Source organism: Saccopteryx bilineata, chromosome 4 (assembly GCF_036850765.1).
Source record: "Saccopteryx bilineata isolate mSacBil1 chromosome 4, mSacBil1_pri_phased_curated, whole genome shotgun sequence".
Classification (NCBI taxonomy): Eukaryota; Metazoa; Chordata; class Mammalia; order Chiroptera; family Emballonuridae; genus Saccopteryx; species Saccopteryx bilineata.
This window is the reverse complement of record NC_089493.1, coordinates 218,905,298-218,933,222: the sequence shown is the minus strand read 5'-3', so window position 1 is coordinate 218,933,222 and position 27,925 is coordinate 218,905,298.

The window sequence follows — 27,925 nt, the reverse complement described above, 5'->3', positions numbered from 1 at the left end:
CAGTGGTTCTCAAACTTTTTGAAGTCGGGGAGAATTTAAAATTCTACAAATAATTGTGGTGCACTATATACAAATTTCTGAGAAATATGTTATAATAATTAAGTCAAATATTAAAGAAAAAAATATAAAGTTCATAAATGCTTTTATGGTAATTAAATGAAATAAATACAACAAAATTAAATTTATTCTGCCATTAAAAAACATTTTTGTTACATTTTTTGAGTTATGCTTTTTGCAATTCATAAAAAAGGGGTTAAAAAATTTAAAAAATGACAAAAAAGTTATCTTTTTATATAGAGATGTACAGTCTTAGTAAGATTTAGTAAATTCGGCAGGTCCCAGTGCAAATCTGTTAAGTTTTTTCATTCTTGTGTTTATGAGAAACATGAGCCTGATGTGTCTTAGCAATTTCTTCAGTGTGTGGTCATATATTTGAAAGGCAAACTCTCATTTCCTCATCAATACATTGAAGAATTCTTCTCTGTTTACTCTTAATTATTTTGAGTGCAGAAAACTCCCACCATACATATCATCTTAACTTTACACCAAACAAAGGATAGAAGAAACTTGCCTCCAGTCTTTCCAGGGAACATGGGGGTAGTAGTGTAAACAATCCAGCACCACAGCTTAACAGCCTTTTGCAACCTAATCAGGCAAGTAAGGTGGAGGGTTGGGCAGACTGTCAGCTTACAGCCAATTCCCCACACCTCTGTTCCCCAAAAATCTAAACTCCAAAAACCCTGTTGGTTTTTTGGTCCCCAACAGAAACATATTTCTCTGGAATACCATAGGGCACATCTGGAAATCTTTTAGGGCACACACTTTGAGAACCACTGCACTATAGTATAATGCGGTGTCCTGGGTGAGATTCTAGAACAGCAAGTGGAAATCTGAATAAAGTATGCATTTTTGTTAATAATAATGTATTAATATTGGCTCATTAATTATAACAAATATATCATGCTAACATAAGAAATTATTAGTAGGAAAATATAGGTACCTGACATGAAATTTTTTGAACCATCTTCATAATCTCTCAAGAAATCTAAAACTGTTCTAAAGTAAAAAGATGACTCAAAAAAATGGAATACTTAGAAAAAGATAAAATTATTCATGGTGGCCAAGACATGGGAACAACCAAAGTATCCTTTGATAAAGAACTGGATAAAGAAGATGTGGTACATATACACTATGGAATACTACTCAGCCATAAGAAATGATGACATCAGATCATTTACAGCTACATAAATGGAACTTGAGAACATCATACTAAGTAAAATAAGTAAATCAAAAAAAGATAAGAACTATATGATTTGACACATAGTTGGAACAGAAAACTGAGACTCATGAACATAAATAAAGTGAAGTGGTTATGGGGGAAAGAAGAGGGAAGTAAAAAGGGACAATTATACGGTAATGGAAAATGATTTGACTTTGGGTGATGGGCTCACAATCAGAAGTAGATTAAGGTCGTTTGAGGCCACGGGTGCAAAAGAAAATACTGGGCCCCTTAAAAAAGAGAGAGAAAGACAGGGAAAATAAAAATACATGTTAAGGCCTGACCTGTGGTGGCACAAGGGGTGGAGCATCGACCTGGAATGCTGAGGTCGCCGGTTCAAAATCCCAGGCTTGCCTGGTCAAGGCACATATGGGAGTTGATACTTTCTGCTCCTTCCCCCTTCTCTCTCACTCTCTCTCTCTCTCTCAAATGAATAAATAAAATCTAAAAATAAAATAAAAATAAAATACATGTTAAACATATTTTTAAATAAAAAATATTGTATACTATTAATGTTAAAATTTCACATATGAAACAAAACTTGGTGTTATTAGCAAAAAAAGCATAAACTTGGGGCTTTGCTGGGCCCTTCAGAAGTCGGGGCCCCGGGTGTGTGCTGGGTGCCCTGCCATTCAATCCGCTTCTGCTCTCAATGCAATCAACCAACAGTTCAAATGCTATAGGGATGTTTACCTAAAATCTATCCTTATTGATCAATGTCACCTCATTAAATTTAGTTTCTAAATAAAAAATACAAAAAAGAGAAGAAAAAAAAATTACTCAAAAAATGATAGGCTTAGGCCAGTGGTAGTCAACCTGGTCTCTACTGCCCAGTAGTGGGCATTCCAGTTTTCATGGTGGGCAGTAGCAGAGCAACCAAAGTATAAATAAAAAGATAGATTTAACTTTAGTAAGTTGTTTTATAAAGATTTATTCTGCCAAACTTAGCGAAAATCTGATATAAAGTACTTGGTAAGTAATTATTATTATATGATTTAACTTGCTGTAACTCTGCTTTATAAATTTTATAAAGTAAAGTTACTTCCCTACTTTATAAATCATCATTACTGTGCAACTGGTGGGTGGTTAGAAAATTTTACTACTAACAGAGATACAAAAGTGGGTGATAGGTATAAAAAGATTGACTACCAAAAATAAAAATAAAAAATAAAATAAAATAAAATGATTGACTACCCCTGGTTTAGGCCCTGGCCAGTTGGTTCCATGGTAGAGTGTCAGCAGCGTAGCCTGTGAAAGTCTCAGGTTTAATTCCCAGTCAAGCACCACTTGCTTCTCTACATCTCCCCCTCTCATTTCTCTCTCTCTCTCTCTCTCTCTCTCCCTCCCTCCCTCCCTCCTGCAGCCAAGGCTCAATTGGAACAAGTTGGCCCTGGGTGCAGAGGATGGCTCCATGGCTCCACCTCAGAGCTAAGAATAGCTCAGTTGCTGAGCAACATCCCAGATAGGCAGAGCATCGCTCCCTAGTGGGCTTGCTTGGTAGATCCCGGTTGGGGCGCATGTGGGAGTCTCTCTCTCTGCTTTCCCTCCTCTCACTGAATAAAAGAAAAAGAGTCAGCTTAGAAATAGATAAAATTATGTCCTAAAAGCTTAAAGAAGCACATTCCCTTAATACTGTTCTGCTCACCAACGGGAGTAAACTCAGCCCAGCAAAAATTAGGTAAGGGTCCTGCCATAGTAGTTTACTGTTTCAGCTGGCTTCAACACTGTGGCTCTTAAATAAAAAAAAAAGGAAGGTCAAAGCATGGAGTTTAGCTCCCAAGAGTCAAAATTATCAAGTTTAAAACTATATGTAGGCAAGATCCTTAGCTGTATTTTTCAGAGGTAGAAACTGACTGAATTTCTACTAAGATTTGTAGGGAGATGAATTACTAAACAAATGAGCTGGCAAAGAACTGCTTATAACTGCACACTCTGCAAAGAAATTCCCAGGACTCCAGATCCGCACCATAGGAAGTGGGGGAAAAGGTGCACAGCTACCAAGGCCAACAGCAGATGTGGCCACCTTGACATTGAGCATGCAAGCTTCTCACAGACAGAAAGAAGGACTTGGATCTGCTAGGAGAGGAAGTCCCACTGCTCCTTTCAATGAGATTCAGTCATCACTACGAACAATATAGCTGCCATCTGTTTCCTTTCTCCCCTTTTCAAATGGACTTTTTCACTGTAGTAATTGTGAACTAACTTCATTCTTACATTCTTTATCATAATTATTTTTGACCTCCAGTAGTTACAGGTAAATGAAAGCTAAATGCTCACCTCCTACAACCTTGGAAAATAGATCAATTTCTGTCATGCATGAGTTTTAATATATTATTTATTATTAAATTTTATATACTATATAATATATAATGTATTATTATACAACCTTTTCTATGAATGCAATGAAGTTTCAGTTCCTGTTCATTTTGGTGTTCTGATCACACGATGAATGTAAGGATCCACCAGAGACAAATGAATAGATATTTTAGCAGCAGGATTTAGCTGAACTTAGAGATGGATTAAGTCAAAGATCCCCTCCACATGTGTCTAAACACAGAACTATACAAAATCCCAGGCCTAGAGTGCCATTCCAAAGGAATTAGAAACAAACAGAAAGGAAAGTCCTCTTAAGTCACTAGAGTCTATTCATGCAAGGGCAGAGAAGATTATATAACATTTCTAGTCAGCTCACATATCTTAAATATTATCTTATTTCATGAGTAAGTAATCATTTCTAAAGTGAATTATTTTAACTAATAATTCCCTTAGGGGAGATGAGATAAAGATAACTAACAGGTTTATTATTATTATATAACTAACAGTCAGGGTAAGTTCTAGTGGATGAATTTTCAACTAAAGTGCTTCAAATGTTAACCAATTACTCACAGGATACACATTAAAAGACATACACATATATAGCAACATGCAATAAATAAAAGGTTTTGTTTTTGTTTTTGTTTTTTTTTACAGAGACAGAGAGAGAGTCAGAGAGAGGGATAGACAGGGACAGACAGACAGGAACGGAGAGATGAGAAGCATCAATCATTAGTTTTTTGTTGCACGTTGCAACACTTTAATTGTTCATTGATTGCTTTCTCATACATGCCTTGACTGCGGCCTTCAGCAGACCGAGTAACCCCTTGCTGGAGCCAGCGACCTTGGGCTCAAGCTGGTGAGCTTTTGCTCAAACCAGTTGAGTCTACGCTCAAGCTGGCGACCTCAGGATCTCAAACCCAGGTCTTCCACTCTGACGCTCTATCCACTGTGCCACCTACTGGTCAGGCTAAATAAGGCATTTTTAATCAAGTTGCAAATCTAATTTCTCTCCACCACTGTGTTTTGGGCATGTAGACAGGTGTTTTTATTTTAGGTAGCTTAGTCAAGGGAAGCCACCTCTTGACCTATGAAGAGAACTGTTCATAACCAAAGAAACTCTGAACTTTGAGTTAAAGGAAATAATGAGATGAGATTTAGATACTCTCTCCTTTAGAGAAAATGGGACTGCCCTAGTCTTCTGGCATTATTCACTGAGTTAACAGGAAAGTAAAACTGTAGTCCAGAGTCTGTCTCCCAATATCCTGCAGCCAAGAAGTTGAATGACCAGGATATTACTCTTCTCAAAAGATTTAACAAAATGCTTCTAAATTCTCCAGGGATCAGTAAAATGAATAGGGAGCCTAAGGAACACATACACATACACAGAGAGAGAATACAATTTAAAAATTATTAAAATTGTGTTAATAGACACTTAAACAATAATGTCAATATAATAGTCACACAATGCCAAGTAAACAACAAATTACCTATATTAGCTTATAAAATATATATTTTTATGAGAAATACTTTAAAAAAAAGATTACGTGATTTGCTACCTTACCTCTTTCCAGTCTTTACTCAAATGATACAATTTCATTTAGAACCTCCTTAGCCATCGTATCTAAAACTGACCATCCTCAATAGCCCCTCTACCCCTTTTCTTTCCTATTTTCTTAGAATTTATTATTATGTGTCACTATGTATTTTACAATATTGTTTATTGCCATATAAATTCCTTGGAGACCAGGACTTTTTGTTTATTTTGTTAAGGTTAGAGTCACAATGCCAGATCAGTGCCTAACACAGACCTATAATTGCTCTGTTGTTTAATTAATTAAAATAAGTAATGCTTCTCTCTTGGTAAACAATAGATCTGCATTGTGATACGTTGCTTGTTTATTTCTGTGGTAAATTCTTTTAAATAAGAATTTTTGTTAAAAAGTCAATACCTAGAAAATGTTTCTAAAGGATAAATGGTGATAGACAAGAAGATAAACAAGGTCCAGGTAACTATGGTTAGGAATAAAAGCAATGTTATTCACGACAGATCGATTACTTTTACTATCTTTTTCATAAAACATAGATGTCATTGCTCAAACCAAATTAGTTCACTGGTACACATTTTATATTGAAAATTCATTTTTTAGTTTTTTAAAGGAAATCAAATAAATTTCAAATTTATATATTAGCATTTTTCAATGAATTTACTCATCATATAGAAGCACATTATCAAAAAGTTGCTAAAGATTATTTGTTTAGCTTTTCTCTGAATAAGATACAGACTCAAAATCGAAAATGCATTTTTAATAAATTAAGAAAAAGTAAATAAACTACGATTATGATCAAAGGACCTAGTAAGCAAACATATTCCAAAGCAAGAATTAGAAAAAAGCCTTCAACCCTGTTTCCCAGTTACATTTTCACTGTTATACACAGAATTAGAAAACATAAACTATTTATTAAATAAACATTCATATGCATCATAAAAAGTGAAAGGAAGGCAGTGTAATGTGACTGAGAATGAAATTGTTTTGGAATTATATCTTGGTTTTGTCACATATTAGCTCTGTATTCTCTGGAAAGTTACTTAACATCTTTGAGTTAAGACTTAGTTTATTCCTCTGCAAATGGAATGAAGATTTTGGCTATAGTACTTTCTTATCCAAGTTATTATAAAGATTAATGATATAATGTCCATGAAGTACTTTAGCCCAGTTTCTGTACACATTAGTAACTTAACCAATCTGCAGCTAAATCACAGAGTCCCAGGTTAATGCATATCCTTTGCTATATTGAACACACAACTATGAAGTACCAGAGTTTGTGTCAAAAGACTTCCATATTAGTAAAATTCATTACATGAATGAAATTACTTATGAAAACTTATTTTAAGATACCTGTAATTAATTGGGATGTCTTATTAATAGCCAATGATACATTTCCAAGGGGGAAAAATTTGTTCTGAAGATAAGATATAATTAAAAATACAGAATGTAACAAATTATAATTTACAAAGAACTACTAATATGTTATTAGTAAAACATAAAGACCCTTAAAAAGAATCAAAGTAAAATACTAGGACAGAGCACTAGTATAAGCTTATTTTTCTTAGAGGTAGTCCCACATAGAGATAACCTGTTAGTTATCTAACTCTTCACATGCCATCTCGAATTCTCCATCAAATTTCTCATTCATATTTTTTCACTTTGCTTTTTGAAAGGTGTCTAATATTATAATTTAACCCAGACGATTTAATTCCCAACTAAGTAATCTATTTTTGTAGGTAGAGACCCAGGGAGTAATTATGACATACCATTTGTTAATGTAAGACTGAGCTTATTAAAGAGAAGTTTTATTTTATTTTGTTTTGTTTGTTTTTAAAGCTTTAAAATACAGAACCTGCTGACCTGTGGTTGCACAGTGGGTAAAGTGTCAACCTGGAATGCTGAGGTCGCTGGTTCGAAACCCTGGGATTGCCTGGTCAAGGCATATATGGAAGTTGATGCTTCCTGCTCTCCCCCCTTCTCTCTCTCTCTCTCTCTCTCTCTCTCTCTCTCCTCCTCCTCCTCCTCCTCCTCCTCCTCCTCCTTCTCTCCTCTCTAAAATGAATAAATAAAATCTTTAAGAAATAAAAATAAATAAAATACAGAACACTGTCTATACTATTCTCCATGTCTTAAACATTTATAATAGAGATGTTTCTGGTTTTTTTCCGAGTATTTACAGACACAATTCCAAAATCAATATCACATGTCTCATCCTATGCACCAAAGAACACTGGTTGATTTGAAAGCAAGGACAACAGACCTAAGGACGAAGGTCTGATCACCTTCAAAACTGGTGGTTAGCATCAACAATGATTAATAAATTTTCTCTTAATACTGATGAATATTCAACTTACCTTGGACAAATACTGTTAAAGCCTTAAGAAATATAACTTACTTTGTTTAAAAACTATATGCGTAGCTTATAATAATAAACTCCATTAGATCCACATACATTCATAACATGGCTTTTTGGACTTTTCATTTTGGGGGGTTGGTAGTAAGTTACTATTTCTTTAATGAGTGTCTTATGAAAAAATTTTACTTGACTGAGATTTTTAATAATGATTATGGGACTCAATAAAACTAATTGAGAATGGTGAAGGTTTTTAAAATAGAGAAGAAAGTCTCAATGCCATGTCTGCACATTTAAAATTGGTCTAATGTCTTAGGACACCATTTGCCATGTTTGTTTGACATTTCAATCCCCTTCAAATATGCTGGGAGTATATACAAAAATTCAATTACTGAGAATGGGATTTAAATAAACTGACCTACTCTTCTTTGCTCTCATGGAGTCACAGCCTAGTGGAAGAGATGGAAAGCAATTATAATCAAGTGTGATATGGGCTAAGATGTGGATTATACATCTGCTATAGGATGCCCTTCAGTGGATAAAATAGGTACTCAAACAGGATGAGAATGCCATTTGAGAGTAAGGTAAAGATTTCATTCCAACAGATGGATTGTCAAACACATCTCAAATGCTGTCTCTCACACAGAATCCCAACTTTTATTCTACTTAAAGCTCTTTATAACATGTTGAGAAGCATCAGATATTTCTTTATATTGACTACCTTTTGATAACTTCTTTGCCAGGAACTGTTTCATATTCTTTATTATTTATATTCATGATAATAACATATCCCAAAAGTATCTTTTAGAATAGATACTATAAAATAGGTGGGATGTTATATCACTTAACTTGAAATAGATAATGTTACTGCCTAATTTAATAATATTTGGTAACCTGATTTAAGAATCATCATTCAAAAAATCATAGAAGGAACCTTTTTATAAAACCATAAAATAAATGATATCAAACAAGGCAAAACGTAGTAGCTTGAACACTAGAGAAAAGGAAGAATAGCAGGTCTTTGCTACTGTCAGTCACCAGGTTATTTTTTCAGATAAGATGCCAAAATATTATGTCCTTAAAATTCTCTTTTATTCTTTATTAGGTATAAGATATCATTCCTTGCTTTATGAGGTACAACTTTTTCTCTTAACAACTGCCTCAGTGAATTATTTCATAATAATAGACTAACCTGTTGTTTAAAAAAATCCTTTGGGTCAATATATTAGAGATACAGTTTTGACTACTACACAATCTCTAACTTGTTTATTGAACTCACCTGGGGATAATAGTCAAGAGACTCATCAGCCTTATTTATACCCAACTAGACCATTACACCCAACCAGACTATATTTTACAACCTTTAAAGGAATTGACAAAAAATAAATAAAAAATGACAAAAATGTGAAAGAAATAAAAATTTTAAAAAATATTTGTTTATTTGACTACCATATTTTATTATTACTCATTTTAGAACTAGGATAATGTGAAAGAAAATTATGATTGCAAATGTTAATAAAGCTGTCATCATGCATGTGTGTTTTCACATTAAAGATATGCAATGTGAAAAATGGAAAGCATTGCATAGCATTGCTGGTCAAATGGATGTGCTAATAATCCAGGTCAGCACACATGCCCCCATTCAGCAGCTCTGGGCTCACTGTGGTGTTTCGAAGTGCTATTTTGAAAGGTAGAGCAGAAGATCTTCCCTTGCATACACACAAGTACAGTCCTAAGCAATTAAATGATAATTACCACCTATTACCATTGTTCATAAAAGAATAAGCTATTAGTTGTAGAGAATTATATATATGCATGGTGTATAATAGAAAAAATGACTGAAAACCATGAATATTACTAAGTACTTAGACTACCCTAGTCTCATGAATTATAAACACTATGAAAACTCAGCCTCTGAAATCAGCTCTGCTCACATAAAAGACAACTAACACCATTTTTATTATGCATTTTTATATCATGTTACCTATATATCACATATGAAGCTTAACTTCATTTCAAGTCCACAGACTATAAGTGGAACAGGTCAGAATGGAGATCAGGACTCCATGGTAGACCTCATGTCCATCCCTTTCTGGTGTCGTTCTTTTTTCTGATCAGTTTTTCACGGCCTCACAGCCCCTTGTTTCTTATTTCTTTTCCTTGCCTATCTTAGTTCTATATCTCAGGCAGAAAGCATCATCTGTTTGTTATTCAGGATATTAAAATATTTAAGGAACTTTCAATAAATATGTGTGTAGCATAATTGAAAATTGCATCAAGTTAAAATTTACCCTTGTAAAATTCTTGTTTTAAAAATAAATTTGGAATTAATAAATTTAGGGGGAAAGAGAAGAGTTGTTTCAAGCTGTTGAGAGGTTCTAAAAAGATTCTCTAGAGGTCAACATTGACAATGCAGTGTGCAGTCATTACTTTCTTTTATCTTGCTTTATAGTGGTAGAGGGGACACATTTACCTTTCCTTCTCTTAAAGACATTTAAAAGCAGTGTTCCAGTTTCACAGACTGCATCTTTACACTATTCAAAAGATATACAGTCAATCATAACCTCAAACAGGAAGGAGAGGGTTGGTTTTCACTTAAGTAAAGTTTAGTGAAAAGCCAACAGATCAGTATGATTACGGCTAGATCAATAATGCAGTTTTCCGAAAGGTTTTACACAAACAACATCTTAGGATATAGATCTAAGGAGCAGGTAGGTCAGGAAAAACAAAAATGCAATGCCCAGCACATGTATCTCCCTTTGGGCACATAAAGAATCTGAGCAATCTTATCTAAAGAGAAGCCATTCTTGCCACAGGGGCAAGAATAGTTTCCATTTCCACTGATTGCATTTCAGTCTTGAGTTGTATGTCAGCTAAGGTTTTCTGCTGGTCAAAGTCACAAAAATTCTGGTCGATATCTTTTATGAGGAATGACAAATGTAAAAAGATAAACTCTACTGTGTCAGATAAACTATATACCAGATCCCAAGCACAGATTTAACAATGTGTAGTCAATTTTAAAGTCCTCTGCCAATTCAAGGAAACAAAGAACTCTCACTAAAAGGTTCCTATACCAGGCTAAAGACTGTCATGTTCAAACTATGGAAACCTTTAGAACTGTCCTTTTTAGATATAAACTGTATATAGAACTTTTTAAAGAAGTTTTTGTGAGTAATCAGATAAATGTTAACCACATTCAAGCATTCCTCAGAAAATGATAAATTTTGAATGATCTACTGTGGCAGAATACTTTTGGAGCTTTTACTCTGTCAACTTTAAAAAAACTCATAGGAATATTTAAATCATCCCCTATAAACAGTAGAAAGATTCACTCTTACCTTTACCTTGGTGTGTTCTACTATACCTGGATAGTTTCTAAAAACAGGAATGGGGGATTTAGTTGAACAGAAATTTAAGTGAAAATCTACTTATTTTATGAGCATTAAAAAAATAATAAACTTTTTATCTCTGTTAGCATAAACACTATTTTTGCATATGTCTCAAGTGACTTTTTTACTTGTCTTTTTTTTAATCTGTAGAAATGAGGTAAGAGTTCTTTCCTCTTGTTCTTGTTTCTCTTCCTTTTCACCTTCCTCTTCCTCTTTTTCTTCTACTTTCTACCAATTCTAAATATGGAGCTCTGTTACAATAAAGTGATAATTATAATTTGTTGTATCTCACAAACTTCATTTTAAAATAATTTCCATTATGAAGACACACACAGTCACCAAAGAGACTATAAAAATGTCTATCGCATAAGTTGCATAATTGTAATCACAGCACACGTGATCTTGTGACCTTGACACTGACACTTAGACATACCCAGTATGTCTAAAATATCATAAAAAAAACTCATTCACTAGCATGCACAACAGAATAAAAAACATTTATTTGAAACCTCAAAGCAACAATTTCTAGGTAAATGTTTTTATTAAATATAACCTTAAAAATATTAGTATTTGCAATTAACTTTATCTTATTTGGCATGCACTAAATAAGATGGTACTGTATTATAGCAGCCAAATAAACTGTCCAAAGTTACTCTCAAGTGCCAAAGTAAATCCCAAGGTTCTTGTTGTACATATGATACACCTATCTTCAAAATAACTGAAATAAAATGACTTCTACACAAACGCCCTTAGTAATAAAGAAAAAGGAATATATGATACATAACCAAAATAGCGTTTAAACAGAATGTTTTTCATAGTGTTCCAAGCTTCAGTAGCTTTCAAAGAAAGATTTCAAGGGCTATACATCTTATAGAAAGCATCAAATCAAAACGGTTGACCATTAAGTTTAGCACCATGATTCACTTTATCAACTTCCCTCAATCTTCCAATACTCCTTTTCAAAAATTGTGCAAACTGTGTGAGACAGTGCATGTATTAAATTACACCATTATGTCCTTTGAGAAAATATTTTTTATTATTCAGGCAAGAACTGATCTTTGCTCAACCATAACAGATTCCCAACTTGCTGATCTGGAATTATTGGTGTTGAACACAAGCCAGTTAAAACCTCTAGTGATAGAAACAATTAATTATAAAGAGTTTTACTGGTGGAATATCCTGTGTCCAAAATAATATAAAATCTTAGAGAGAGAAGAAAGACCTTGTGCTTATTTATGTTGCTTCTTAAAATAAAGTAATTCCAGTAATATAAGCACACAGAAGTTACTTAAATTTGAAATAAAAATTATATTTATACTTTCATTTATGGGTAAAATTTTTAAACTTAATTCTAGTTTCAAGAATTAAATTGATTTATCTGTTGAAAATTCACGTTCTATTCCTGGATAAAGTAGGTTTACCGAAGGAAAAAATAAAGGCTGTCAAACTGTTGTCAATAATGTAGGAATATGCAATGGATCAGACTTCCTATAAAATACCTCATTCTTGTTATGCTCATATTTACTGCTATTGTCTCTTTCAAAGCTTTTGCTTTCTTCTAATTTGATAAATTTATTAAACTATTATGTTTTCCCCAAAATATGTCATAAATCTTAAAATGGTCTTTGTAATAATTTCTTCTAATAACAAAGAGCTCAAGAAAGTTCAACATCTGCAAAATCAGTGGTCAAACTGAAGTTTAGAAGAACATGTATTTTACTAATGCAAAAAAATCAATTGCCGAAACAATCATTCTTAAACAAGAAATAAAATAAAACAAATTGCTTTTTCAAACAGATATTGAAGTGGGGAAACAACTCATGCTCAGAACTGGAATATTAGTCACAGCACTGTGACCTCTCACCTTAAGTGATAAAGTACATAGGTCAGAATTGACAATACACACTCATGGCTGATCATGGCTGCTAGTTATTGATCAAAGGGGGGAAAAAGGACTTTGAGAAAAAACATTGCTCTGAATTACAAACATCCATTCTCCTAAGACTCAGCAACTCTCTGGGTTTCTCCCTCTGGAACTAGAAGCAAGAAGTGAGTTCAGGCAGTATTTAATATCAAGTGAATGTGGTGTTTAATCAATAGTCTTCTGCTTTGTTCCTCGATGTGGAAAGCAGTGTCTATTCATTCAGCAAAGGTTAATGCCAAGGGTCAAGTGATTTCACACTCTCGGTAGGATCCACAACATTGTAATAGTTCAGATGCCTTAGACAATGATGACTCAGTTGGACTGATTTATTGCCACTCGAAAGCCCTGCTTAATACTAAAGTGCTCTCTTATGATAATACCTCAGAAAATAGCACTGATAAAAGAGGAGGCAATAATTACCTACATTTTGAGGTAATGTCTTCATTTCTAACACCCTATAAAGATGTAAGGTTCATTTTAAATGATCTTTTTCTTGTATTAGCAAGCTATTTAAACAAGATCTTATCAGTATCTTCTCTTAAGAAATATAACACAGAAGAAATTCAGTAAACCTATAATACGAATATAAATTATAAGTAATAAATCATTTAACATGTTTTAGATAATCTTTTCTCAATAAATATTTTCTTAATCACAATATTTTCCATATCAGAGAAGCAAAAGGAAAAAATATGTTCAGATAAGAGGAAAAATATGACTTAATTCAGTCAACTTTCTTAAACAAAGAAGACACAATTTGAAATTTGATTTTATTTTTTCTTTTCCAACCAATTCTAGTACAATATAGGCAGGCTAAACAGATATATTAATATATCAATATATTCCTTTGAAATGTGGTTGGTTCACTTAAAGCAGCATTCATTAATCGGAGTCATTGTTTTAAACCAGAACTCATTTGACTATGTCAGGGGTCCAATCTTTAACATGTTAGCATCCATGATTATTATTCCACAATGCCTCATTCCAGATGTGTTTTATATAATGAAAGAAGTTCAGATGTCACCATGAAAACAGTGTGAGAATAATTAATTGGAAAGCTTATTATAGAAAAGTCATTTAGAATCCAGCTTTCACTAATATATCTGTGGATGATGAATTTACCAATCAATTAGTAAAATAAAATTCTGTAAATTTATCTAAAGACCTACAATTATTACTAGTGGAAGAATATTTGAAAGTTAACTGTATTTCATTGTGAATGATTAGTATGTAGAGCACTCTAATGTGAATTTTCTGGCTCCCACTCCCTCTTTTCACAGGAGACAGTATTCAGACTTCTTAATTCAAGGTATTTAAAATAATAATTAATTCATAAATTCTATTTCAAACAATAAATAATTTAAACAACTATTTAAAAGTTTAAAATGTTACAGATGAGTTAAAAATAAACTTTTTATATTTGTATAATTTTAGAAAACTTATTTTTAATCCAAATGACAGCCTTTACCCAGAAACAAACCAAATGGAAGAATATCAGTAATTTTGATATAAACAACAATTTTATTGTATAGCAAAAACCTGTATGATGCCCACAGGCCTGAATTTACCTTTCAAGCAAAATTATCTTCGAAGAATGACTATTCTCCAATTCTTTCCCAATGGAAATGACTAAAAAAGAAAGAAAGAAAAGAAAAGATAATTACAAAGCTTTTGAAAAATAAGAAGAGCAGCTAAACAAACTAAATGCATCAGCTTATTCTTAGCAAAAATAGCATTAGTGACCCAAACACCCTAAAGAAAAGGTTGATTAAACAAGCTCAGATGTTTCAAGAATCTTTCAAATGTATTTTTTCACAATAACTTTCCCATGCTCTGTTATTCAGGTTTAAGATATTTACTGAAAGTACAGTTCAGTTAATTCAAATGTCTATAAAGCAAGTAGCCAAAATTAAAGTACGTGCATGTCTAATTTTTCACTTGAAATACTACTAAATAAATTACAAATAACACAATCATCTTGAATGACTAATAAAATGTCTATACTTTGACTTTTGCAGTTGGATTTAACATACATATAATGGCCAGAATAAAACACGTTACATTGTTATTCTGCCTATAGTCAAAATTAGTATGTGATATAAACAGTTGTTCATCTTTCAGTATGACTGAGAAAAAAACATTTTTCAAACTGCATTTTTTATTTCAATAGTAATTATTTCTCCAAATTCTACTAAAGTAAAATAAATGTTATACATGTGGTCATTGTTTTTCCTACTCTTCTTTTTTGTGTTCATGTGTTTAAAAATAAGAAATGTATGAACCTATTAATGAAGGTTTTATCTTAGAAATTTAAACACTTTTAGAACTTTAAAGAATTAATGTTGCTTTTCAGCCTTGCATACTCCTCATAATTCAAAACTCTTTAAGTCTGATTTTAGTGCCTTTTATGGGAATTATCTTGAGTGTTATGCCTCTCTCAATAAAAGCATCACTGGTCAGAAAAGTAAATGGGCTAATTTTTTATAATTGTTATGGAACGTGACTAGAGCTCTCTTCTATATCAATTCTGAAATACCCAAATAGGAAAAAGGGGAAAATAAACATCATTTTCTTCATATCTTTAAAACTGTTAGTCAAGGTTTCCATGAAAAGTCTATTTTAAGGTTCAAACTGTTATTGTTATGAAGTTGTCAGATATTCTGATGAAATAAATTTTCTATAATAACATCCACTAACAAGTCACAAAATGATAATAAAATATTATTACTTTTAACCAATATAAAAACAACACATTCATTTTATAAAATTAAGAAAATTTAGTACAGCATGGTAAATATAGTAAGCTATACTATAAATATACTTGAAAGTTGGTAAAAGAATAGATCTTAAATGTTCTCACCACAAAAAGGAAATGATAATTATGTGAGATGATAGAGGTATTAACATTAATATTGTATTGCCTGAGCAATATATGTGTATCAAATCATCACTGTATACCTTAAACGTACACAATGTTATATATCTATTGTATCTCACTAAAACCGGAAAAATATTTAAAAATCCTAAAAAAGTAAAGTCAAATAAGCAAAAAATAAAATAAAATAAAAACCTGTAATGTTATCTCCTATTTATTCATGCATCCAGTCTTTTGTATATGTATGTAGACAGATACAGACACATACATACTACAAGTATGTATATGTAAAAAAACTAGCATATAATGTGTTCAAAATGGGGTTAAAGTAATACTATTTTTTGACAATTTTTCATGTAGAAATATACTTTGAATACCTTTTCATATCTTTATGTATTCTATAACATATTAAGAACAGTATCAATTTTCACTTTATTTACCACAGTGATTTAATTAGCCAATTTTTCTCATCTTCAGCATTAAAATTGTTGGCCTTTTTTACTATTAAGTATGAGGATGTGATAAACATATTTTTTAACAAAATTTATTTAGAAAAATTTTAGAAAGGTTCAACGGGTACTAAAAGTTATAAAACTTTGGACAGGGTAGAAGAATCATCTCTTAAAATATGAAAATCTCATTGTTAACTTTATGAAGTAAATAAAAAATGGAAATATTTTGACCATTTTAAACACATAATTTCTCAGATACTGTAATAATATACTCCCATCCTCAGCTTTATATTTTCTAATACTTTTCTTCATAGTCAATAACTAATAAATTTCCATTCAATGTTTTGTACAAAAGGTTATTTTTAATAGGAAAAATTGGAGATAATCTTACTCAACCACAGAATGAAATATATGAGGGTTTCAGTGGCTTTTAGAGTTTGAATAAAATGTAATAAATATATAAGCTTTTAAAATGTCTAGATTCTTTAGTTTTTAGCCATTCTAAAGATAAAGTTTGACTCTATTACTGAGATCATGTATTATTCAGTAGTATGATTATGGTAATAAATGAACAAATACCAAACCACAAACCTTATTTAGATAGATTAAAGTTAGCTTAGTTAAGGAATTCAACATAAAAACTCATTATTTCCAAATCCCAACATATAGAAAATCCAAATTAAAAAAACTTTTTTCAGTATAATTTCCTTTCCAAAATGTTGTCCTGTATGGAATTAAACAAAAGTGATTAAGTCCTTATATATATATATATCTCTTTGTTTGTTCAACATTCATTAATTTAAAATTCACTTTACATATCTTTATTATTTATTTCATATGTCCAGATGAAGTTGTTCTTTATTCTGAAGATATTTAAAAAATTAAAACTCAAATATTCTCACATTAATCCATTAATGGTCAATATTTATTATTCATTTCCAACATTTTTACATATGACAAGGTTTAAAATAATTGTATTAAAGAGATTTTTTTAAATCAGTGTAAAAACAAATGGGACAGTCATTTTTAGATCATCTTACTACTAAAAAATTAAATTTAAAATTCTTGTGAAAATCAATAAATACTGTAAACTAAAAATACTCAAAGGTTAAAGTTGACAGAATTCACTGTGAAGTAAATTTCATTTATATACCAGTATAATGTTGTTTATGAGTTTTATGTTCTTATTTTTAGATCAATAATTATCTAAATTACCTAAATATATTAAAAAGGAGTACTAAATAAGCCTACTAAAAGAAATTACCATTCCTTCCTTTGGCCTGGTATTACAAATTAGACATGCCATTCACAGAATCAGGTAAATGACAATTTTGTTGGGATTTAAAAAGAGTCATAGTATTTCAGAGGTAGGATTTTATGATTAAATAAAAATAAAAAATTATCATAGCATAATTTAAATTTTAGTACAAAAGCTACTATATTTATATATAACTTAAATATCAAAAACAATTGGAATATTCCACCAAATGTCATATGGAGAAGCAGGGAGGCAGTCAGACAGACTCCCGCATGCACCCGACCGGTATCCACCCGGCATGCCCACCAGGGGTAGATGTTCTGCCCATCTGGGCCGTTGCTCCATTGCAACTGGCTCATTCTAGCATCTGAGGCAGAGGCCATGGAGCCATCCTCAGCGCCGGGGCCAACTTTGCTCCAATGGAGCCTTAGCTGTGGGCGGGGGAGAGAGAGATAGAGAGGAAGGAGAGGGGGAGGGGTGGAGAAGCAGATGGGTGCACTGGCCAGGAATCAAACCTGGGACTTCCACACTCCAGGCCGACCCTATACCGCTGAGCCAACTGGCCAGGACCAAAAATTTTTCTTTATTTTAGCTTACTTTTCAAATACTGCATTCAAAAAGAAAACAAATTTACCATGATTATATAGATTAGGATAGGCAAGATTATGTAGCAGAAAAAACAATACTCAAATATGAGTGGCGTAACATAACAAAATTTATTTCTAACTCACATTACCTAATAAACAGGTGGATAGGAAGGTCTGTTTATTGTGGAGACTCAAGGACCCAGCCTGAAGAAAATCATCTCAACACAGGTCCTCATGATCACAATGCCAGACAGAAGAGAATGTGAAAAGTCACATACTTCTCACAGCCCACTACCAAAGCTATACTTGACACACCTAACTAGGAGGAGGCGGGGAAGAACTGGAAATATGAGTGATTGACTCTGAATTTACCACAAAAACTTTACAAGCTCAGTAGGTGATGAAAATACATTTTATTGGATAAATAATGAAATGAATAGCAAAAATAGAAAAATGGTTTAAAAAATCCAAAGTTATTTATATATTAGCACAATAAATTATTTTTGGTTCCATATGTATTAAGCTGAGGAAATAAAATATTTTCCCAACTTATCCTCCTTTAAAAGTAACTGTCCATTCGATTAAACAAGTTTTCCCCTCAAGACTGCCTAAATGTGTTATATACTGTTCCTGATTCTGCAAAACAATTTAAAAAATTAAAAGTAGTATGCTCTCCACTTATTTTCCAGCATCAGAAGGCTTTCTGGTCAGGATGGGAGACAAGCATGGAGACATCTGACTGTAACATAGAGCAGATGATATAAATGCTATAGAACAGCTCTGAACTGGCCCCAACCCTGACTATCTTGTGCCACAGGCATTTTATTTCATCATTCCTCAAAACAGAACTTTTACAGCTCAAATAATTTCTGCAGCTCAAAAATTTCTTCTAATTATAGAAAGAAAAATATTCCCAAATCATATCCTTTAACAATAATGCAGTCTTAATATTTTATGTAAACCTGCAGAGAGTTTTCTCAGTTTATAAGAACAAAAATCAGCGATGTTGGCATAACCTTATGATTACGTTTATTCATCTTTTTAAGAGTTTTCAAGGTACTTTTTATATACACACACACATAATAATTAACTTCTTTGATATTTAACAATTTATACAGGGACTTATTTCACTAATTTAAATTACTGAACAGGCAAATACAATAATTTCTCCATGTGGCAAATCACCCTCATCAACTGTTCAAATAAATTACTCCACTACTGAAGTAATTTTACATTCAGATTTTTAGTTTTTCTATCTTCATTAACTAAAAAAAAGCATTTGTTTTTAATTGTGTGTATAAAACATAATGATACTTATTCTAAACAATACATTTGTTAATCACCTCATAACTACCAACAACCAGTTCACAAAGTCATGTGAATGATCCTTAATCGTGTTTTAGAAAAAGCATTAGGTTACAGGCTGTTTCAAATGCCCAACTCGGGGTGCTTCTTAGACCACTGATAAGAGTGACAGGGCAGCCGAAATCGTATCTTTTATATTTTAAGGCTCCTTACAACTCTACAGTTTCATGACATTATACTGAATATCGCAAAGATGAAGTTATTCTTTCCCTTAGCAATTCCAAGCAAGGATTATATGAAAAAAAGTAACAATAATGCTACAAACACAATACAATACTTAATATTGGGGGAGGGGGACTAGTTAAACTTTAAAACATAAAAAGACATATATGAAACTTATTTCTGAGGCTATACTGAATCTATCAGTTTAAATCCACATGTATGTCTAAAACAAGTTAAAATTCAGTAATGAACCTATTATTGATTCTGTGGAACATGACTTCAAATCTGAGCAAATACTGAGCTCTTAAACGCTGGATGTATGTACCTAGACATCTCAATTTAACAACCAGACATACATTAAACAGCATTAATAGCCAAGCACTTAATGGATCAATTCCCACTGTTTGTGTAATGTGGAAATAAAAAAGGTTTATTAAATGACAAGCTTTCCCTGGTTTGTGCTAATTAATTATATACTGCATCTGACTGCTAATTTAGTGTGAAAATGCGGCCCCAAACGATGGTTTTAGCTTGAACTCTGCCTCAGCCTCACCCAGTTCAGCACAGACTGTCCCTGCAGCCCGCCTCTGAACAGCACCGATATTAAATTAGAGCACAAGGCCATCAATTTAATAAGTGCTGGAGCAGGTCATTTGAATAAGGACATATTAGTATTCTACCAGTGCACAACTAAAAGCAGCTGACCTTTCAGACCAAAGATCCTTGAACACATTCAGCTGAATCTGAGAACACAGTAATAATATGACAGTGGGAAGAGTGCCGAGAGAGACGTTTACGATCCTGGACCATTACTATGTATACATCCAGCTCTCTGTGGTAATACGCGAACAGTTTATATCTGCCTCTCACTTTGCTTTTGATTCCCTCCAGGGAAGAAAGGAAGTAGATATAAAGCTTTTGAAAATCATATTTTCAATGATATGTTTTGAAGCTCTTCTTTTTTGGATTTATTGTATAAAGAACACAAAACTATTCAATGCACATGTGAATTAGATCTGAGAATCCACATAAGAAATAATCAATTTCCTAAATTATAAGGCAAGTGTAACATCAACAAAAATAAACTTGAACCATTCAGAGCAACAGCTGCTGTGAAACAATAAGGAAACGCAGCACAGTGTGGTGGATAAGAGCTTGAATCCAGGAGGAGAAAGTGAACTGAGTGTGAATTCCTTTTGTGTCACATGCTCACCATCAAACCTACAGAAACACAATTTATTGAGTTCAGTTCAGCAGACATTTATCGAGTTCCATCAGGTACAGTGTTGTAAGCCCTAAGGTTAGAAAGATGAAAAAGATTTGATCTCTGCTTTCAAGGAGATCAAAATCTAGCAATGATGACAGAAACATACACTATTAATCACAATACAGAGAAATGCTTTCAAGCACGGAGGACAGTGATCAATTTTGACTGGTGGTTTCCAGGAAAGGTTCTCAGACATGGCAATAGCTCTGTTGGGCATTGTGCACATCTAACCAGCAGTGAGGATGGAATGCAGAATGATGGGAATTATTAATCAAATGGAAAAACTACTGTATTGAGAGAAGCAGATGCCCTGGGTTAATTAATAAATACAGTAGATGTATTTGGTTGAAGGGTATGGGAATTAATAATTATGTATCTTATGTGGTTGAAACTGACTTCTCTATAAGTAGAAACAGAACATATAAATGAGTTTAAGAACCAAGATATCTTAGTAAAACCATACTCTGGATTTGAAGGCAGAAGGTACAATGTTTATTTCTGTGACCTCATGAGAACAATGTTGGCCAAAAATATATCTGGAGTTCTACCCAAGCTAGAGGCAATGTGCATCTAAGCCTAGAGTGTGCAATCACCATTTGGTTATAGGTGGATCCCCTCCCTAGGCTGACTGCTATGCCATCCTCTCTTTATCTACTCTTAGGTTGCACATTGGAGCACAGGAGAGAAGGAAAGAGGTTATTACATCTGTTGAATTCACTTTACTTTTTTAATTGTAAACTTTGACACATTACCTATAAAATACTTCCTCCACATTCCATAATTGGTGCTGCCTTACTGACTGTTTAAGGTTACATCTGTCTTAATTTGTTGTTGCCCATGCTTTACAAGTTATGAATATTTTGAGTATCACCTACATGAGCCACAGTCCAAACAAAGATCAGATGACACACTGAAATGAGGTAATTGAAGAAAAGAACTATTTAGAAAGTCCAGGTGGGAGTAAAGTATAGCGCAGTGCCTTATGTTCATAACTGAGTCATTTTTTAGGACCTTTCACCTTTACTATTTACTTTCTCTTTGACACTTAAATCATTCAACACCACTGACTTGCTCTGATAAGTCTGTACAACAGTATTATTATTATTACTATGTTATTATTATTAAAAAATAATTTGACTTGTTACATAGTGTAAAATTTTAAGAATAGAACTACCATATGACCCAGCAATCCCTCTATTGGGAATCTACTCCAGACTTGAAAACATTGGTTTATAAAGACACATGCACCCCCATGTTCATCTCAGCATTGTTCAAGGTAGTGAAGACATGGAAACAACGCAAGTGTCCCTCATAGAGGATTGGATAAAGAAGAGGTGGTACATAAATACAATGGAATACTACTCAGCCTTAAGAAATGATGACATAGTGTCATTTAGAACATGGATGGACCTTGAGAACATTATACTGAGTGAAATAAGTAAATCCGAAAAAGCTAAGAACTGTAGGATTTCACACATGGATGAGATACAAAACTGAGACTCATAGACATAGATAAGAGTGCAGTGGTTACCAAGGGGAAGGAGATGTGAGAGGGGGAAGGAGAGAGAGTTGGGGGAAGGGTGTAAAGAGGGATAAATGTAGGGTGACAGAAGATGATTTGACTTTGGGTGATGGACATACAACATAACTGACTTTAAAGGATGTAATTATGTTTACATGAAATCTATGTACACTTTTGATCAATGTTACCCTGTTAAATTTAATTTTCTAAATAAAAATAAAATATGCACATGCACATATATTTGTCAACATTTGCCTTATAGAAAGAAGCAGATTTGAAATTACCAGAATTTCATTGATTTTTAGATACTCTTATTCTGGTAAATTCAACATTAATCTTGTACTCATGTGCCTGACAATAATGATAGACTTTGAACTAGAGTGCCAGGATATCTGGATCTCATGTCAAAGTACAAGCAATAAAATTTTTCTTGCAGAATATTTGGATAGCAGTGTCAAGAAAAAAGTTTTAAGTTTCCTCTTTACATTTAATATTCATTTTATTATTATTTATTAATAATTTTTATATATGGCCCTGAACAATCTACTATGGTTTTCACAAAGGTTCCTCAAAAGAGAAACTGAATATAGCAACATGAACAGCAACATGAAGAAACTGATGCTAAGAAATTAAGTCAATCTAGTAAAATATTCCAAAGAACTGAGTATACTTTGCTATGGCTACAAACTGACCTATTTGGCTCTATGTATTTATTTTAATATCACTAAAAAGACATAGACTGATGTGGAAAATCATTTCTTGTTTCATTATTATCTTTGTTACTTGTATGGAAATACAATTTATTATAGTCAAATTTAACACGTAGCATTTGGAAAAAAGAAGGAAAGAAAATTGAAAGAAAAAGACAAGAAGGAGAGGAGCAGAGAAGAGGAGCAGGGCTGGAAGAAACTGAGCATTCTGCAGACATTACCTCCATTGAGTCACATAAAATCCTCTAAAGAAGAGATATTGTCCATATTTTATTATGAAAAAAAAACTACCTTGGAAAAATTGTTTTTCCAAAGCAAATATGTAACAGAACTGGTATTTAAATCCAGGGTTTCGCTGAACCCAAAGTCCATGCTCTGTCTTCATCCCCAGGATACTTTCTCCTACCACCTACTTTTTGAGAGAAATAATATCAGTACATGCTTAAAACCAACCTCTGTCCAGTAAGGAAGGTTCAGCTACTTACAATAAACCATGCATTAGGCGGTCAGTTGACTACTGAATATGTGCTTAACTATTCAACAAATATATTTTCCTTCTCTGACCACAGTAAATGACAGAGAGATTTTTCACATTCTAGTTAGTATCCATTAGCAAGCAACACTCTGGAAGTCTAGTTCTCAAAAAACCACAATGCAGAAAATGTGTGGAAGATAATGCATAGCAAAACAATAGAATGCCTCACTTCCTGCTTTTTTCTCCCTCTGGGTATGTCACTCATTGTTATTTATTATTTATAATAATATCATAAATGTGAAACTCTATTGATGGAGATAAAGCCTGTGCCAGAAAAGTCATAGATTTAGTTCACTTCCTGTGCCTTAAACAATTCTTTGATTCATTAGCTTTTTAAAAAATTATCAATAAGTGTTTTTGAGTGCCTAATTGATGAGAAATCCTATCAGCCTTTAAGGAATTGTTGGATTATTTTCATACATATAAGAAATATAACATTTGAGTAAGGTAATAAGCTTACACTTTTAAAGGACTTTTGTCCACATAAGAGGAGAGATATTCATTAAAAGATGAGTCAAAGTGACACTGTCACAGACCTCAAAGCAAAGGCAAACTTAAAGTACTTGTCCAACATTTTGAGTGTGGTCTAGGACAGTTGAAACAACATATATTACTATAAAATAACACTATTCCATACCCTTAATATAGGGCCCATAACCCAAGATGAAATTGTTCCTCTAATAGAAGTACTGAAATGTGGAGGGAAGTGATTGACGTAATATCCAAGGGTAGAGGGGAAGTGCTATGTGCAATTAGTTGCAGGGGACTAGCGGGTACAGGATGATACTCATTTTGCAACATGAAAGACAGTCTTTTACAAAGAAGAATTGCCCACCCAAAATGTCAGCAGCACACTGTTAAAAATACCATATCGGCCCATAAAATCAAAAAATAGAATAACTCAGTTTATAATGTTTTATTTGGCTTTCACAGTGTTATAAAATAAGTTTGAATGGTGCACGCATATGCAATCCAGGATGATGGACACCTGTCAATCTATTTTCTTAAACCTACCTTTGTGACTTTTTACCCATTAGTCCCCTAAAAGCACTTAAAGTTGACAACTTTTAAATCCTATTCATTGTACAACCATGGAAATGAGTGACTCCATCCAAGTCAGATGGGACATTCTCTAGAACTCTTTTAGTTCTGAGTGTGTATATCAACACAGGCCTTTCTCCTGATTAGCAATCAGAAAGAACAGAAAGGTAACATGCTTGAATAATAAGCAGGTTTAATAAAGTTGCTTTAAAAGTTTTCATAGATAATTTTGTGGTAGTTCAGTCTCCTTAGACTGAACTAGTCCTTAGACAAGAGATCTACAATTGTATTTAAATTGTTGATGCTGTCAACTTTCTCTTTATTATATCTTAAGATAAACACTGTCAGGACTTATCAGAAAATAGTGTAGACCTAAGGATCCTTCATGGAAAGAGCTTATATATAGTCATTTCTTCCTATGTCAATTCAGGTTTAGTATTTACAGATATAAAACTATGTGATTTTTATTTAAACTTCTAACATAAGAATTATTTTGTTGGTGTCCAGTTTTATTAAAAGCTTTTAATTGCATACTGTAATTCCTTGATCTGGATTATAAAATAATTTTTTCAAATCTATGATAATTGCTAAATTCCTTAGCTTAACCTTACTTTATTATTATTTTTTTAATAAATTTTTATTAATGGTAATGGGATGACATTAATAAAGCAGGGTACATATATTCAAAGAAAACATGTCTAGGTTATTTTGTCATCAAATTATGTTACAAACCCCTCGCCCAAAGTCAGATTGTCCTCCGTCACCCTCTATCTAGTTCTCTGTGCCCCTCCCCCTCCCCTTAACTCTCTCCCTCCCTCCCTCCCTCCCATGTCCTCCCTCCCCCCCCACCCTTGGTAACCACCACACTCTTGTCCATGTCTCTTAGTCTCATTTTTATGTTCCACCAATGTATGGAATCATGTAGTTCTTGTTTTTTTCTGATTTACTTATTTCACTCCTTATAATGTTATCAAGATCCCACCATTTTGCTGTAAATGATCTGATGTCATCATTTCTTATGGCTGAGTAGTATTCCATAGTGTATATGTGCCACATCTTCTTTATCCAGTCTTCTATTGAAGGGCTTTTTGGTTGTTTCCATGTCTTGGCCACTGTGAACAGTGCTGCAATGAACATGGGGCTACATGTGTCTTCACTACTTTATTTTTTAAATAAATTTCAACTCTAATACAGGTTCTTTGAGGCAAGTGAAATACAAAAATATTTAAAGATGAAGCAAAATAACATCCCCTCCCAACAATGCCCATGTCCACTAATAATTCCCTCATTTCCCCTACTCATAACAAGCAACTATCTTCAATAGTTCAGTGTGGTAACTTTTGCACATTTCTCCTTTTACAGAAATACATCAATAGGTATGTATATACATATAAATATATATATGATACTAAGAGTTTTGACTTTTGGATTCATTGTTTATAATGAAAGAGTCATTAAATGCATATGGCTCCAAACAAGTATGTTTTCACTCATCATATATCCCAAACATCTCAATAAGCCAATAAATACAGACTTCTTTTTTTTTTAAGTGAGAGGAGGGAAGATAGTTAGACAGACTCCCACATGTACCCTAACTGGATCAACCCAGCAATCCCTATATAGGGCTGATGCTCAATGTGATGCTCTATCAACTGAGCTATCCTCAGTGTCCAGGGCCAATGCTCAAACCAATTCAAGCCACTGGCTGCGGGAGAGAAAGGGAAGAGGGAGAGGAAGAGAAGCAGATGGTCGCTTCTCATATGTGCCCTGATGGGATCGAATAGACCTCTTACCATATTTAGTTGGGCTAAGTAGGAAAGAATAAATAAAAGTTGTCAGACTCCTTTCACTTTGCAGGACAGAACCATAGAGCCATTTGGCTATAAAAGTGCACTAGTTTGCAGGATAAAGGAATACCACAAAGGAGATTCAGAGATCAGGCATCCCTTAGTTTCAAAATGAGCTACACTTCACTCTCAACAGGATAGATGACCAGTTCCCGAAGCTGTGGGATAGAGTCACCCAAAGTCATTGAGTAGTGCCACCCAGCAGAGACCTAAGGACCCCTACCTGCAGAATTGCTGAGACAGATCCTACATCCCAGGAGGTCCTAAAAGGAAAAACTGCTGTCCCAAGGGGAAAGACAACCAAACATCAAGCCAAAGGGAATCATTCTTGAGATTTAAAATCTCATGGAGCTTGCTTGCTTGGTTTGGGGCTTATATGGAACCCACCACCCCTTTCTTCTTTCTTATTTCTCCCATCTGGAATAGAATTGTCTATCCTATGTCTGCCCTCCCCATTATATTCATAAAAAATATAATTTCACAGGTTCACAGCTGGGGAGCAATATGTCTCAGAATGCATTATACCTCAGGTTTCATTCCTATTTGAGTTAGATGATATTTAAATGAGATGATGCTGAAACACATGAAAACTTTTAGAGCTGTTGGGATAGAATGAACGCCTTTGGCACTGAGAACAACATGAATGGGGGGGCAGAGACAGAATGAAATAAACTGGATGTTGGTGTCCCCCAAAGTTCATATGCTGAAACACTAAGGCCAATACAATAGTTTTGGGAGGTGGACCTTTAGGGAATAATGATGTCATAAGGAGGGAGCCCTCATGAATGGAATTAGTGCCTTTATAATCAGTGGCCAGACAGATAACAACCTCTCTTTTGTTATGTGAGGACACAGCAAGACGGCTGTCTATAAACCCAGAAGAGGGCTATACAAGAGCCCTACCTGCTGGCACTCTGATCTCAGACCTCCAATCTCCGAAACTGTGAGTAATAAATGTTTGTTATTTAAGTCACCCATTTTATAGTATTTTTCTGTAGCAGTACAAATAGACTAAAACAGACTTATTTCAAACAGGTTTTGCCCTCATATCGCCTCTAAATTTGCTCTAAGCTAAGCTACCAATGACAACTACATTATTACATCAATAATCAACCTTCAGTCTTCATCTTGCTTAACCTGTCACATTTAATCCTGTTTATCAAATCCATCTCCTTTATATATTTCCTTCCATTTTTTTGTGTGTGTGTTTTTTTTCTATCTCATTTGGTTTGATTTTCCCATCTACCTCACTATCTGCTTCTACTTTATCTCCTTTCCTGGTTCTTACTCTTCTCCCCACATTCTCAGTATTTTAGTATTCCAGGACAAAGAACTTAGTTCTCCAGATCTTTCTCACTCCATTGATGGTGACACCACTCAGTCTCATGGTTACTGTCATTTCCTACTGCAATGCTTGAAGTGCCTCCTACTCTTCCTTGTTCTTAGCACTTTCTCACACAAAACATACAACAGATGCTTCTTCCTCAGGCATTTGC